The sequence below is a fragment of the Ranitomeya imitator genome, chromosome 2, assembly GCF_032444005.1.
Source record: "Ranitomeya imitator isolate aRanImi1 chromosome 2, aRanImi1.pri, whole genome shotgun sequence".
NCBI lineage: Eukaryota > Metazoa > Chordata > Amphibia > Anura > Dendrobatidae > Ranitomeya > Ranitomeya imitator.
This window is the reverse complement of record NC_091283.1, coordinates 770,470,735-770,487,828: the sequence shown is the minus strand read 5'-3', so window position 1 is coordinate 770,487,828 and position 17,094 is coordinate 770,470,735. Positions and strand designations below refer to the sequence as shown.

General features: G+C 45.0%; 1 protein-coding gene across 2 annotated transcripts in view; it reads left to right on the top strand.

Annotated features, from left to right (window-relative positions):
* The first annotated feature begins 6,468 nt into the window (after positions 1–6,468).
* Positions 6,469–17,094, top strand: part of PCGF5 (polycomb group ring finger 5) — a 73,890-nt gene continuing 63,264 nt past the window's right edge. For both annotated transcript variants that reach the window (XM_069753470.1, XM_069753467.1), the window contains exon 1: positions 6,469–6,538. The gene's annotated coding sequence lies outside the window, so the exon portion shown is untranslated. The remainder of the gene's footprint in view (positions 6,539–17,094) is intronic.

The window sequence follows — 17,094 nt, the reverse complement described above, 5'->3', positions numbered from 1 at the left end:
CGCCAAGCTCTGTAGCTTTCAGCTCGATCGGTGAACTTTACAAGTCCCTTGGTCACCAGCTCACGGCGGGTAAAGAACCTTGCAAAGTTCATAGTGGCTGAGTCAGTGTCAACATGAGCTGGTGTGCTGTTGTCATGCAGTGTGTGTGGTGCATCCTCATACCTGGTAGGAGCTTCTGGCTTAGGAAAGTCTGTATAAAACCGTTCTGAAGCGAAGGGTGTCCCTGTCAGTCTGGGAGGAGGCCGTACCTTCTGTTCTGTAAGACGGTAGTGGTGGTCGACGTCGTTTCGCAGTATACCTTCCTGCTTCCAGTACGGTGTTTGGAGGAAGGATCTCTGGTAATCTGTATAGGCTGGTTGGTGTAACGGATCAGAGTTGTCTTCTATTCTGGGATGTTGGTGGACATATTCTGAGACGCGTTGAGCAGGGTCCTGACGATCAAGGTCTGGTCCACGTACGTCGCTGTCACGCTCAGATTCGGGAAACTCCACGGCTTCTAAGAACTCAGCTTTGGCTATTCCGGCTGCTGCTTCTTTTTCAGCGGAAAGCCTTTCTAAGGTCGCTCGCAGGCGTGCTGTATCGGCGTCTCTATCGGCTTGCAGGCGGGCTCTTTCTGCTTCTTGCTCGGCTTGCAGTGGGCTCTTTCTGCTTCTTGGCAGGCTCTTTCTGCTTCTTGGTAGGCTCTTTCTGCTTCTCTATCTGCTTGCAGGCGGGCTCTCTCTGCTTCTTGTTCTGCTTGTCTTAACTTTAACTGCATCTCTTGTGCAGCGAAGGAGGATCTTACCTTCGCCGCCTCAGCTTCTGCTCGGGCGAGGGTGACAGACCTTTTCGAGGAAGACTTGCTAGAGCGGCTTGTTTGGGACCTCGTCCTGAGTGAAGATGCACGACTTGCAGACATTGTGTGTCCGTTTGCAGGCTGTAGGACGTCTCAGAGCGGGTAGGAATGACTTCAGCGTGGACTGAGACGTGTCGTGCTTGGTGGGCTGCACTCTCGGTACCTGAGGCTGTATGGCGGCCGCTGCGGAATCTGCAGGCAGTGCGGTTTGGTACAAGCGGCTGCGTAAATAGTCTTTGTTATTGCTGGTGACTAGCCTGGTTTTACTAGCCTCCGCTGGTATTCAACCTCCTTTTTACTGCTTGCTGGTATCTAGCCTGCGTTTTACTGGCCTCCGCTGGTATCTAGAATCCGTTTTACTGTTCTGTCTTCATACACGTTGATACGGTGTGTGATCCGACATACGGCATAAACCACTTCTGTCTCCCAAATAAGCAGACTGTTCTCTGTAGTCTAACTTGTTTATTGGTAAACATGAGTGCGGTAAAACTATAAGAATACAAATGATTTGAGTAAGTATTGTGCAAATAATAACATGACTGCAACTAACAGGGAAAGCATACAGGATGATGCAACTTCTATAATAACTACATACAGCAGGTAACTGAAATCACATTTCCTGTGTACTGGCTGCTATACAGTTAATCACACTCTATAGAATATTACATAACAAGAACAGAGATAATGATCTTACCGGATAAACTTAACCGGAATGGGAAGTAAGTGAGGTAGTTCAACACAGCAGATTAACACGTGTGTCCAGGGAAATACACAGAGAGAAAATGGAGTTTCCCCTTCCCATGATACCTTGGTGAATCCCAGAATGCAACACTCTAATAATTACTGAAAAACACAGGTAGTAAATTTAACCACCACTGGGTGGTGCTATAACACAGCAAAACCAAACTATGGTATTAAACCTTTTTAAAGCTAGATACGAAGCCCTGACCTTCACTAGAATGGGCAGAACACCATCAGTGTTTTGTCAGTGGGTCACTTGTTACCATCAGTGTTTGGTCAGTGGGTCACTTGTTACCAGCAGTGTTTGGTCAGTGGGTCACTTGTTACCATCAGTGTTTTGTCACTGGGTCACTTGTTACCATCAGTGTTTGTTTAGTGGGTCACTTTTTACCATCAGTGTTTGGTCATTGGGTCACTTGCTACCATTAGTGTTTGGTCAGTGGGTCATTTGTTACCATCAGTGTTTGGTCAGTGGGTCACTTGTTACCATCATTGTTTGGTCAGTGGATCACTTGTTACTATCAGTGTTTTGTGACTGGGTCACTTGTTACCATCAGTGTTTGGTCAGTGGGTCACTTGTTACCATCAGTATTTGGTTAGTGGGTTACTTGCTACCATAAGTGTTTGGTCAGTGGGTCAATTGTTACCATCAGTGTTTGGTCAGTGGGTCACTTGTTACCTTACCATCAGTGTTTGGTCAGTGGGTCACTTGCTACCATCAGTGTTTGGTCAGTGGGTCATTTGTTACCATCAGTGTTTGGTCAGTGGGTCACTTGTTACCATCATTGTTTGGTCAGTGGATCACTTGTTACTATCAGTGTTTTGTGACTGGGTCACTTGTTACCATCAGTGTTTGGTCAGTGGATCACTTGTTACCATCAGTGTTTTGTAACTGGGTCACTTGTTACCATCAGTGTTTGGTCACTGGGTCACTTGTTACCATCAGTGTTTGGTCAGTGGGTCACTTGTTACCATCAGTGTTTGGTCAGTGGGTCACTTGCTACCAGCAGTGTTTGGTCAGTGGGTCACTTGCTACAGTCAGTGTTTGGTCAGTGGGTCACTTGTTACCATCAGTGTTTGGTCAGTGGGTCACTTGTTACCATCATTGTTTGGTTAGTGGGTCATTTGTTACCATCAGTGTTTGGTCAGTGGGTCACTTGTTACCATCATTGTTTGGTCAGTGGGTCACTTGCTACCATCAGTGTTTGGTCAGTGGATCACTTGTTACCATCAGTGTTTTGTGACTGGGTCACTTGTTACCTTCAGTGTTTGGTCACCTGGTCACTTGTTACCATCAGTGTTTGTTTAGTGGGTCACTTTTTACCAGCAGTGTTTGTTTAGTGGGTCACTTGTTACCATCAGTGTTTGGTCATTGGGTCAATTGTTACCATCAGTGTTTTGTCAGTGGGTCACTTGTTACCATCGATGTTTGGTCAGTGGGTCACTTGTTACCATCAGTGTTTTGTCACTGTGTCACTTTTTACCATCAGTGTTTGGTCATTGGGTCACTTGTTACCATCAGTGTTTGGTCAGTGGGTCACTTGTTACCATCAGTGTTTGTTTAGTGGGTCACTTGTTACCATCAGTGTTTTCTCAGTGGGTCACTTGCTACCATCGGTGTTTGGTCAGTGGGTCACTAGTTAGCATCAGTGTTTGGTCAGTGGGTCACTTTTTACCATCAGTGTTTTGTCACTGGGTCACTTGTTACCATCAGTGTTTGGTCAGTGGGTCACTTGCTACTATCAGTGTTTGGTCAGTGGGTCATTTGTTACCATCAGTGTTTGGTCAGTGGGTCACTTGTTACCATCAATGTTTGGTCAGTGGGTCACTTGTTACCATCAGTGTTTTGTCAGTGGGTCACTTGTTACCATCGATGTTTGGTCAGTGGGTCACTTGTTACCATCAGTGTTTTGTCACTGTGTCACTTTTTACCATCAGTGTTTGGTCATTGGGTCACTTGTTACCATCAGTGTTTGGTCAGTGGGTCACTTGTTACCATCAGTGTTTGTTTAGTGGGTCACTTGTTACCATCAGTGTTTTCTCAGTGGGTCACTTGCTACCATCGGTGTTTGGTCAGTGGGTCACTAGTTAGCATCAGTGTTTGGTCAGTGGGTCACTTTTTACCATCAGTGTTTTGTCACTGGGTCACTTGTTACCATCAGTGTTTGGTCAGTGGGTCACTTGCTACTATCAGTGTTTGGTCAGTGGGTCATTTGTTACCATCAGTGTTTGGTCAGTGGGTCACTTGTTACCATCATTGTTTGGTCAGTGGATCACTTGTTACCATCAGTGTTTGGTCACTGGGTCACTTGCTACTATCAGTGTTTGGTCAGTGGGTCACTTGTTACCAGCAGTGTTTGGTCAGTGGGTCACTTGTTACCATCAGTGTTTTGTCACTGGGTCACGTGTTACCATCAGTGTTTTGTCACTGGGTCACGTGTTACCATCAGTGTTTGTTTAGTGGGTCACTTGTTACCATCTGTGTTTGGTCAGTGGGTCACTTGTTACCATCACTGCTTGATCAGTGAGTCACTTGCTACCATCAGTGTTTGGTCAGTGGGTCACTTGTTACTATCAGTGTTTGGTCAGTGGGTCATTTGTTACCATCAGTGTTTGGTCAGTGGATTACTTGTTACCATCATTGCTTGGTCAGTGGATCACTTGTTACTATCAGTGTTTTGTGACTGGGTCACTTGTTACCATCAGTGTTTGGTCAGTGGGTCACTTGTTACCATCAGTATTTGGTCAGTGGGTTACTTGCTACCATCAGTGTTTGGTCATTGGGTCAATTGTTACCATCAGTGTTTGGTCACTGGGTCACTTGCTACTATCAGTGTTTGGTCAATGGGTCACTTGTTGCCATCAGCGTTTGGTCAGTGGTTCACTTGCTACTATCAGTGTTTGGTCAGTGGGTCACTTGTTACCATCAGTGTTTTGTCAGTGGGTCACTTGTTACCATCAGTGTTTGCTCAGTGGGTCACTTGTTACCATCAGTGTTTGGTCAGTGGGTCACTTGTTACCAGCAGTGTTTGGTCAGTGGGTCACTTGTTACCATCAGTGTTTTGTCACTGGGTCACGTGTTACCATCAGTGTTTTGTCACTGGGTCACGTGTTACCATCAGTGTTTGTTTAGTGGGTCACTTGTTACCATCTGTGTTTGGTCAGTGGGTCAGTTGTTACCATCACTGCTTGATCAGTGAGTCACTTGCTACCATCAGTGTTTGGTCAGTGGGTCACTTGTTACTATCAGTGTTTGGTCAGTGGGTCACTTGTTACCATCAGTGTTTGGTCAGTGAATTACTTGTTACCATCATTGATTGGTCAGTGGATCACTTGTTACTATCAGTGTTTTGTGACTGGGTCACTTGTTACCATCAGTGTTTGGTCAGTGGGTCACTTGTTACCATCAGTATTTGGTCAGTGGGTTACTTGCTACCATCAGTGTTTGGTCATTGGGTCAATTGTTACCATCAGTGTTTGGTCAGTGGGTCACTTGCTACTATCAGTGTTTGGTCAGTGGGTCACTTGTTACCATCAGTGTTTTGTCAGTGGGTCACTTGTTACCATCAGTGTTTGATCAGTAGGTCACTTGTTACCAGCAGTGTTTGGTCAGTGGGTCACTAATTACCATCAGTGTTTGGTCATTGGGTCACTTGTGACCATCAGTGTTTTGTCACTGGGTCACTTGTTACCATCAGTGTTTGTTTAGTGGGTCACTTTTTACCATCAGTGTTTGGTCATTGGGTCACTTGTTACCATCAGTGTTTGGTCAGTGGGTCACTTGTTACCATCAGTGTTTAGTCAGGGGGTCACTTGTTACCATCAGTGTTTGGTCAGTGGGTCACTTGCTACCATCAGTGTTTGGTCATTGGGTCAATTGTTACCATCAGTGTTTGGTCAGTGGGTCACTTGTTACCATCAGTGTTTTGTCACTGGGTCACTTGTTACCATCAATGTTTGGTCAGTGGGTCACTTGTTACCATCAGTGTTTGGTCAGTGGGTCACTTGTTACCATCAGTATTTGGTCAGTGGGTTACTTGCTACCATCAGTGTTTGGTCATTGAGTCAATTGTTACCATCAGTGTTTGGTCAGTGGGTCACTTGTTACCATCATTGTTTGGTCAGTGGGTCACTTGTTACCATCAGTGTTTGGTCAGTGGGTCATTTGTTATCATCAGTGTTTGGTCACTGGATCACTTGTTATCATCAGTGTTTGGTCAGTGGGTCACTTGTTATCATCAGTGTTTGGTCAGTGGGTCACTTGTTACCTTTAGTGTTTGGTCAGTGGGTCACTTGTTACCATCAGTGTTTGGTCAGTTTGTCACATGTTATCATCAGTGTTTCACCATTTTTCACATATGAAAAAAAAGGGAAAATTTCTATTTTTTACAATGTTAATCATGGATAGGGCACGGACTATACCATGATGCCATCCGTGTTCCTTTTGTGATTTTTATTAACCTATAGATTTTTACGGGTATTTTTGCTCCTTGACTCAACTGCAAAAACACAGACGTGAAGAGTCGCATAGACTATAACGATGTGTTCTATCCGCGAAATACATGCAGCGCGCATGTGACGCACTATCGTCTGAATGATGTCTTATCCCGATTTGATACCTTGTGCCTAATTTATTTTCAGTTGACACATTTTTATGATGGAGAATGCCTCCTATAACACTCTGGGGAGACATAAAATAATCACCTGATTTTCCAAGATCGGACCTGTATGATATTCTGCTGCGTTCCTCAAATCCGTACGTTAGATTCCTGCCTTGGTGAGAACTTGTGGATGTAGGGGCTCATGGCTCTGATAATCAGTGTCTGTATCTTTAATGCCGTGCACGCCCACAGAGAAGTCGCACAGATCCAGCCCAGCAGCGTGAATTCTGTGTGTGCTGCAGGGTCTAATGAGGAAACATCATGATTCACCGCACACTTTCGGGCTTTACTAAAGATTCCGGTAAGTTTCTTGATGCTTGATCCCCCCCGTATTATGACCCCAAGTTCTGCTACGCGGTTATTTGACATTCCAGTACACAGGACAAGTTGACGTTGTGTCGGCGAGGATGAACACGCACCCTTCGTTCCTATTTGCTCTGCTCGTGTTTCATAACAAACTGCTGGGCTGACGTTAGCGTTGGATGCTGGCTCAGTGATGCACACGCTCGAATGGATGCAGAAAGTGGGACAACGTAACTTCTATATATGCCGTATAATATCCACCGCTTGCTACATTGTATCACATTGCAATTGTATCTATTTGTGGAGGAGGAGGAGGAAGAAGCCAATAAGTCTCCATCTCAGATGCTGACGCAGGTCCTAATGTGTTGAGCTTGCTGACTCGGAGGCAGCACCATCAGTAGATGCTGCCGGAGGCATGTTATAGGGGGCTGGCTTCCCATTCAGTGGGGTATTAGCAGCCTGGGAGCTGTTATGTAAGATGTCAGTATTACCATAAAGGATCTGAGATCAGTGGCGTGTCTACCAATGCTGCTCATTTTCACCTGAGCCATGGAGCAGCGTAGTGGATGTCACTCACGACACGTTTTACGTGGGCGGTCTACGCTACAGGAGAGGAGCATCTATCTGCAGGTTTCCTACATCGGCTCTGACACCCAAAGGGGTTTTCCATCCTGTAGATGTAAAGCGTCTATGAATCATATCCCAGAACAGTTCATGAACCGCTCGTCACGTAGTATCTGAATGGGAAATCAGGGGTGCTGTTTAACTCTTTGTTGCTGAATGTGACATTATTGTTTTCGGTCTCGTCAGACTGAAGTTGAGTGTACTTTTAGGAGCGGAGTTGGCGAGAATCAATTTGCAGGCGGTGATCTGCGGCTGCTGGACAGACTTCTTTAGAATCACCTCTTACCTGACGACACTTATTTGACCTGACGTCATTAGTGCCTCATAACTATGATTAGGCCGGCTAATCAGAAGAGGAGCAGGGGAGATCGTTAGGTAAGAGGCGATTCTTAGGGATCCAGGACTGGCGAATCCATTCTGACGAACTCTTTTTGGTCGGATTTGCTCTCCAGATATTTGGATGGAAAATTGTCAACAGAATATAGTTCTACAATCTTATCTACACTTTTACTTTTGCTTTTATTTGCAGACCTGTTTTGCTATTTTTTTAATCTTCGGCATGCCATTTTTGCCTATGTAGCTAATGCAGATTTATTGTGGGTTTTCCCCATACACACTTGTTCGTGGGTAAAATCCGCAATATATTTGAAATAACTTGCGGCGATATGTGGTGACCCTCAGCAAAATCCGTAAGTGGAGACATAAAATTTTTTTTAAATGAAAGTGATATCTATACTCCCCTCTAACAGTGATTCCTCTGCCCCAGTAGGGCTTCTATGTCAATCTCTGCACATCCCGGCCTGCTGTGCAGAAGCTCTGTCCCATATGATCACTACAGACAATAAAGGCCATGGTGCCCACATGGGCTGGATTGGTGGCACAGGAGGCCGGTATGTGCAGGGGTCAGAGAATCACCTGTAGGGGTGAGGTATGTTCCAAGAAATCAGCAGGATCCACATGATTTCGTATGGACCGGCCATTGCAGACTTCTCTGCGTCCGAAGTGTCTTCAGCAAATCCGCGTGAACTTACCCTCAGAGCTCATGGTTTTGACAGATAGCACTCGTACCCATGTTATTCTATGGGGCTGTGCACATGTACAATTTTTTCCTCAGACTGAGTGGTCTGAGGAAACAAATCCCAGCGTGCACAATTTGCCTCCAAGCATCGGATGGCACTTGGCCATTCAAGTCTATGACATCCGCGTTTGGTCCGATTTTCACAAACTGTCATGGTAGAGAAGGCGGAGAAACTTTTTTAAAATTTCTTTACACCTCTGAGAAAATTGGATCACACTCTGATCAGATTGTGACTAACATAATCGGACCGATTTTCTCGGATGGAGAGAAAATGGTGGTGTGACCCAAGTCTTGTAGTGGGCTACAGAATGACACCAAATAGTAAGTGCTAAGCAGGAGGGTTGAGTGAAACGGATCGGACAAATTCAAAAATCGCCGACTTTCGGCAAAGTCGGGTTTCATGAAACCCGACCCGATCCTAGTGTGGGATCGGCCATGAGGTCGGCGATCTTTGCGCCAAAGTCACGTTTCGTATGATGCTTTCAGCGCCATTTTTCAGCCAATGAAGGAGGACGCAGAGTGTGGGCAACGTGATGACATAGGTCTCGGTCCCCACCATCTTAGAGCAGGGCATGTTAGTGATTGGCTTGCTTTCTGCGGCGTCACAGGGGCTATAAAGGGGCGTGCACGCCGACCACCATCTTATTTCTGCCTATCGTAGCATAGGAAGAGGTTGCTGCAGCTTCACCAGAAGAAGGGATATAGTTAGGGAGAGAAGATTAACCCCAAAACTGCTTGTGCTGTAGCGATTTCCACTGTCCAACACCACCATTTATTTGCAGGGACAGTGGAGGCTATATTTTTGTGCATAATCTCTGTAGCTCATTGGGCTGCCTTATAAGGTTCCCTGATAGCTGCATTGCTGTTTGTATGCCGCTGTGCAAACCAACTGCTTTTTTAAAAGCAAAAATCCTGTTGCTCCTTTCTGCACAGTTCTCTTGTTTATTTGTCCACACTTTTATGTGCAGCAGTCCTTTTTATTGCTGCCATACTTGTCCTGAGATCATTTTAGGGAGATTGAAATTGTACTACAGTCCTTGTATTTTTTCAGATATCTTCCAGCCACTTTCTGCCACTGCATCGATTCAAAGTGACAGGAGACAGCATTTGTCCAGTATGGTTATGAACTACTTTTCCTCCCTTATCGATGTTCTCCCTCACAGGTCATTCCCCTTTGATTACTTGGGCATCTAAAATAGACACCTGGCCTGAATTGGCAGAATATGCATTACAGGAGCTTGCTTGCCCTGCTTCTAGTGTGCTATCAGAAAGAGTCTTCAGTGCTGCTGGTTCAATACTGACCGAAAAAAGGACATGTCTGGCTACCCGAAATGTTGATGATCTAACCTTCATTAAAATGAACCAATCATGGATTTCAAATTATTTTGCCCCACCTTCCCCTGCTGACACGTAGCTTGCCTGAAAAATGTCCTGCTTTTGGCCTCCTCTTACTGACTTCTCCAATTCCGCCATGTGCAGCTGCTGAATGTCCACCATAGGCCATTTTTATACCTCCCTAAATTGGCTGACTCCCCCCACAGGGCCGTGGTCACCACCTGGCTCAAGCACACGTGCGAGTGCCGTTTGCCTGGACAGGTGGGTGGGCCCACTCTTGGGCGACGGCACTGGCACAGGGTCCCTCATAGTACAATGAAGTGTCTCTGATGGTGGTGGTGCACAACCAATGTCAGACACACCGTCGTAATATGAGGGGCCCTGTGCCAGTACCACCGCCCATGAGAGAGTGTTCCCCCCCAGCTCGAACAGTGCTCTACCACTTGCAATACTTACCTCTCCCTGCTCCACCACTGTGTAGTCTGTGCTGTTAAATCCTTCAATGGCACTGCCAATACAAATTTGTTGAAATGATAGATGATACTTAAAATATGCAGGGGCCCTGGCCTCCATTTAGACCAGTTAATACTTTGCGCCAACTACCACTGTCTGCTACTCAGCGGAGGAGCCCACCCCAGTACCTAGCTATGCCACCTGTTTAGTCCTGTTACCAATTTTGAACTGCTTTTAGCCTACTTTATTACTTGGGCCTATATCTGTGCTTCCTCCTCATCCTGCCCATTGCCCAGCCACTGCTAGATGAGTCTGCTGGTACATTGACCCAGACTACTACATTCCCCTTGCACTCTACACAGCCTGAATCTGACCCTGCTGAAAGTCAGGTTCCCCTTCCCGCATACTATACCACCTTACACGGGGACAAAGAGGAAGGTGCAGATGAAAGTGCTGGTTCCTTCATCAGGTGAGGGGAGGCATACTTGTTGGCGACGTCACTGGCACAGGGACCCTCATGGTACGCAAAAGTGTCTCTGGCAGAGGGAGGTGCCACCCGCCGTCAAACACACCGCCGCTCTATGAAGGGCCCTGTGCCAGTGCCAAGTGCCAACGAGTGGGCCCCCCCTGCTTGCTCAGGATCACAGCACTTGCAAAGTTGAAATACTTACCTCTCCCTGCTCCACCGCCGTGACGTATTCTGCGTTTCCTGGGCCCACGAAAATCTTGAGCCAGCCCTACCCCCCTACAAGTTTAGCCAAATGACCCCCTGTTTTCAATGCCTAATTATTATTATAAAGTAAATTAAGATTGACAAGCTTAAGAAATAATAATTGATGTTTTTGGCATTAAAATGGGCACTGTAGGTGTTTTCCTGTCCTCCACTCACTGCCGACTTTGATTCCCCATTGACTTGCATTGGGTTTCGTGTTTTGGTCGGCCCCCAACTTTTCGAAATAATCGGCCGATTTCACCTGACCCAACTTTTGACAAAGTCGGATTTCGTGAAACCCGACTCGATCCTAAAAAAGTAAAAGTCGCTCAACTCTACTAAGCAGTTCTGGAGGTGTCAGTTCCTGCTTTATTACAATAGTTCTCTGATACTTTATAATATTATTATCAGAATTTCTCTTTATAAGTTTGTGTGCCTTGTGTCTATCAGGAAACATGGAATTCAGATTTTAGCTGTTTTATGGCAGCTTGGAGCCTACAGCCTAAGCATGGACTACAGATTGCCATAAACTGCAGTCTACATAAGGCAAAGGTGGGGAACATACTATAATATATGTTTTATTGTAACATTTCCACTTGTTAATCAAGTAAGAAACATCATATTAGGGACCACTAAATTCTAAGAAATTGTGAATATTAATAAATATAAAATAGTAGCAAAGAGCGATATTCAGTAGGGGAAGTATTGTCAGATGTGCCCCATGCCGAGATCAGAATGAGCCTCTTCCTGGTGGTGACCGGCTCTTCCACCTATAGAAGAATAGGACATGCTCACTACATTACGCCCCTTTCGCTTATTTGGTAAAATCTTGGCACATGTGTTAATAAGATAGGACTTGTACAGGTTAACAATACTCATAGGAAGCGGCGATCTGGCCAACCTAAGCAGAGGGTCATTGATCACGATTCAAAATATCTTAAGAGGGTCATCCACTTCTTTAAAATTCCGGACTTATTCTTAGGACAGGTCAATAAAATTACATTTGTGGTTGTTTGATCATATAAATGAGACAAAACAGCAATACCAAGGAGATACTTAAAGGGGTTGTCCAGCCATTTGATATTGATGACCTTTCAGGAGGATAGATCCTCAACATGAGATTGGTGTGGGGCCGTCACCCCGAAAACACACTGATCAGCTGCCATTAGCTCTTATGAACTCTGTTTAGTGTTTACATCCGGCAGTCGCCACAGCTAAAAACAGCTGAATGGTGGGGGGTACTGGCAGGAGTGGTGCTGCCCCTTTAAACAGCTGATCAGCAGTGTCAATATATTAATGATCTATCCTCAGTGAAGGAGATAACCCTTGAATTCGGTCACTTTATACTATTTTCAGATGCATTTTCTTTATTTTTGCTGGAGATGTGTATGATTGCTAAATACACCTCCCATACATCTAGAAATATATGAATTGTAATATTGCTTCAGCTGATAATTTCCTGCATTATAATATATTACTATTCAAGTAATTCCCTAATATAGCAGCAAATATGGAGAGGACGCATAGGTCACAACGAGTCCCCTATTACGGTGCTATGTTTTGTTGCCAAGGACAAAAAGGGCCACATATGTCACCCTCAGTGCTTTCTAAGAAAGCATTTCCTCTGTCTGTTACCATGGAGATGCATATGTCTTCATTGGAGCTGTAGACACAAAATGATAGGACATTTTTGATCAAGACTTTTTTAATTATTTATTTTTAATTTTAAAAATCACTGATACAATATAACAACAGATTGTTGCATATCCGAACATAAACCCCGATTCATCAAAGCTTTTACTCCGGAATCTAGTTCTATATAGGTAACAAATAAAGCTGCACTTTGTGGTGGTATAGCTTGTAAACATGAAATATATGACTTTTCAATCGCATTACTGCTTGAGAAAATAGGAAAAAATGGAGATACTTAGCCCATAATTTGGCCAAGTCATGCATGCCCAGCAGCCAACGACAAGGCGATCCTCCTGATTGCAATGGGCCCTGGCATAATCCCTTTGGATTCCAATAATTTATATTTGTGTACAACTATTTTACACTATTAAAATTCCTGGAAAGTGCCTGTTTGTAGTGCTTTTTACCGCACATCACCTCATGTAGTCAACATGGGAGAATTCAAAATAATTGATTTACTTAAAGGGAAACTGACATTTGATGCTGCCCAACCTGTGGCTATATGAGCTAAGCCAGGTATATTTGACTGTGAAACACTGCATACTGTAATAGCCGCCGGCAACTGGGCCGTGCTGTGGACTAGTCGGACATGTGGGTTCCTGGTGGCTTACACACATGTAGGCAGATACCTGTCAATCCGGGGAAGTGAGCAGGGGAAGCTGCCGGGGACCACCTGTCTGACTAGTCTATAGCGCGGCCCAGTGCCCAGCTTGGTTGTGCTACCCTATGTATGCCAGAGTGCAAGAACAGTACCTATCAGGTACTCAGGAAAGCTGGGTGGTGTGTGTGCTAGTGTGTGACCCAGTGAAGGCGTCTCGCTGGCCTATCAAATGATGAGTTGTGGCAATGAAAAGTGTAGGGTGCGCTCAGCTCATTGTCATCCTACTGTGATAGGTGAGTGAAGGGGGTAGCGTAGTCCCCCTTTATAGTAGGCACATGTGTCATGAGCGATTGGTGCTTGTGACAAATTGGTGGAGGCGGTAGTGGTTGTTCATGACAGCTTCCATGGCAGAAACACATCAAAAATGTTTGTGATCCGCACATGACTATATGAATATGAATACAGCCAAATACCAAGAAGAATCAAGAACAAAAGCAGCTTTGTTTAAAACTTGTAAAAAGAGACAAAAAACACCGCATCAAATATGCGATACAATACAAGTGAAGAAAACCTGCAACATAAAAAATTCACCAAAACGTCATTGTGCTAACATAGCCAAAATATAGATTTTGGGGTGGGTGCATGTATATGGAGTGGGCTTAGGAGCTGAGTCTGCTCCATACACAGCAGGAACAGTCTATGTTATACAAGAGCTGGTTCAGATCACTTCTGATTAACCACTTAGATGCTGCTTTCAATTGCTGACAGCCAAATTCACAGTGGTTGTCCAGGTTTGAGATTCAAGTCTGCAGTTATTCTGTGTGATTGCAGACTTGTGAATCTTCACAGTGCGAAGTGTGCACGCTGTCAGGATTCTCCGATGCCGGGCGAGCACGTAACTGCAAGTAGAGAATTTGCATTCATGCCGTCACAAGCCAAGTAGGTGGTTGGAAGCTGTCCACTCTCTATAATAGAAGATATAAGTAAAAGACGCCACGAAAAAAGGAAGGCAGAACACTGGCAGATCCACTTCAGAGAAAGAGACATTGGCACAGTGCTTCACCTGCCTACATGTCCTCCATCTTTTTGATGCTCTACATTATGCCAGTGGTCTAAGATGAGGTTTTTTTCATAATCCCAACCTTTTACTTTCGCCTCCAAGACTTTCCTCATGCTGCACTAGTTCTCTGGAATGCAATACCTAGGAGAATTAGATAAACTCCCAATATTTAGATCTAAAAGGTTTTACTACTAAAATGCTAAGTTATCATCTATTATGCATAGGATAGGGATAACTTACTGATCATTGAGGGAACAAATGCTGGGAACCTCCAACATCTCAAATTTAGGAATCCTGGTAACAGGGATCTGCAGAGCCCCCCCTTTGAATAGAGTTTAGGTGGGAATGTCAAACCTGTGCTCCATTCATTATCTATAGGATTGCTGGAGAAAGGAGGACACAAGATCTAAGTAGTTAAACCCTCGTTGACCTACCAGTTATCATCTATCTGTTTTTTAAGTAAAAGTATGCTATGACTCTTCACAAGGGGAGAGTCAAAGCTCCTGTTCTAGTGATAGGCAGGGGTCCTAGTGTAGAAATGTTGGTAGACTACGTCATGACTGTAAATTTTTTGCCATGGATAGAATATTTTAGAAGACTTGCAAAACGCTGACGCTTAGCATTATGGCTTAGGTGGATGTGGGTATAATGACCAGCATCATAGGAACCTATTTAGCTACTGTATGTGCAATATGAGACAATATGTGTACGTAGAAATAGGCATAAGTGGTATGTAAGAACATTTTTATTTTTAGGAGGTGTTGTGTGTCTCAGGCTTTTCCTTGGGTCAAAGCTTTTTTTTGAATGCAATTATATATACACAAATACACTCCTCATCATTGGAAATGCAACCAAAAGAAGGAAAAGGTGTGGAATTAAACATGTTAAAACATCTTGACTTATTAAGTATTGGGTATGAGCACTATACATGTCCTACTCCCAGAATTATATTGTGGAGTGGCATAATGTATGCCTCTAGTCTTCATTCCAGGTACACTAACAGGCAGCGATACATTGATTTGTTTGTGGAACCAATGTTACGGCCATTTCTTCAGAATGTCCCAGGTGCCGTTTCTCAAAGCCAGGTCACATGTTGCTACGGTTATCCTGTGAGCAGCCTGCGTGGCTTAAACCTGCCCCCATGGCCTGCAACCGCTCAAGACTTGTCTCCGATCGACCACATCAGGAAAGTCTTTGGTCGGCAATTTTGCAGGGAGCTGCCAACAGCAGATCTTGATGATTTGCTCAAGTGCATTCAACATGGTGAAGCATTCCTCAGACAACCATTGATTACCTAATTGATAGCAGCCAAGTTGTATCCCTGAATGTATTTCTGTGCATGGATGGCGCTCATACTAGATACCGAATAAATTGAGATGTTTTGAAGATTATGTTTCCATTTTTTCATAATTCCACAAGCTTACATTCTTGCGGTTGCACTTTAAGTGTTGAAGTGCTCCGACCAAAAGTTTGGACACAACTGTTCATGCAGTGATTTTCGTTGTTCAAATTGGAATATGCAAATTGTAGTTTTGGAGTAAAGGCAGCAAAACCAGGAAGGAACACACATGGAAACAAGGAAAGTAAAGAAACACCTGTGATACAAATCAGAATATGTGTTAAACCTTAGATTCTTCAAAGTACCCCCCTTTTACGCTGATGATAGCTTTACATACCCTTGGTATTCTCTCAAGCATCCTCAAAAGGTTGTCACCTCGAATAGTTTTCTAACAGTCTGGAAGGAGTTCCCAGAGGTGCTGAGCCCTTGTTGGTTGTTTTGCCTTTATTCTGCTGTCCATTTAATCCCAAATCATGTTTTCATCATTTGAGTTGAAGACATGTAAGCATCTCATCACTTTCCTTCTTGGTCACATAGCCCTTGAATATCCTGAAAGTGTGTTTTGGTTTATTGTCCTGTTGCAATGCAATTAATGGTCCAACTAAGGCCTCTCTCACACTTCCGTTTTTACAATCTGCACAGGATCCGTCAAAATGTTTAAATGACGGATCCTGTGCAGATTGTAAAAAACGTGTGCACTGGGCCCGTTTTTCTGATGGACCCGTCGAGGCTATGTGCACCTGTTGTGTATGCGTTTTTCGCAGCAGTTTTCCGCTGCGAAAATGCATATGGATCGCCTTCATGGGGCTGTGGGGTACTCGGTACCGGGTCTTGCGGTTCACAGGGGGATGTCACGGTGGCTGACCCGATCCGTGGTCTTGGGATATCCGTGTAACAGGGAAAGGTCTTTACTTTAAAGGGATATAGTTTGTGTTCGTGACGCCACCTGTGGTATTCGGTCAGGGTGACCGACGCTGCTTTAGGCTATGTTCACACCTTGCGTCGGGTCCCTGCGGGTTCTCCCGCAGCGGATTTGATAAATCTGCAGGGCAAAACAACTGCGGTTCTCCCTGCAGATTTATCGCGGTTTGTTCCGCGTTTTCCGCTGCGGGTTTCCGCCTATACTATTGATGCTGCATATGCAGCAATATGCAGCATCAATAGTAATGTTAAAAATAATAAAAATTGGTTATACTCACCCTCTGATGTCCGGATCTCCTGGGCGCTGCACCCGGCGGTCCGGTTCCTAAGATGCTGTGGGAGAAGGACCCTTCGTGACGTCACGGTCATGTGACCGCGACGTCACCGCAGGTCCTGGTCGCACAGCAACTCTGACCGGACGGCCGCGTGCAGCGCCCAGGAGCTCCGGACATCAGAGGGTGAGTATAACCAGATTTTTTATTTTTTAACCCCAAATATGGTTCCCAGGGCCTGGAGGAGAGTCTCCTCTCCTCCACCCCGGGTACCACCCGCACATTATCCGCTTACTTCCCGCAACGTGGGCACAGCCCCATGCGGGAAGTAAGCGGTTCAATGTATTCCTATGGGTGCAGAATCGCAGCGATTCTGCACAAAGAAGTGACATGCTGCGGGTTGTAAACCGCTGCGTTCCCGCGCGGTTTTTCCCGCAGCATGTGCACAGCGGTTTGCGGTTTCCATA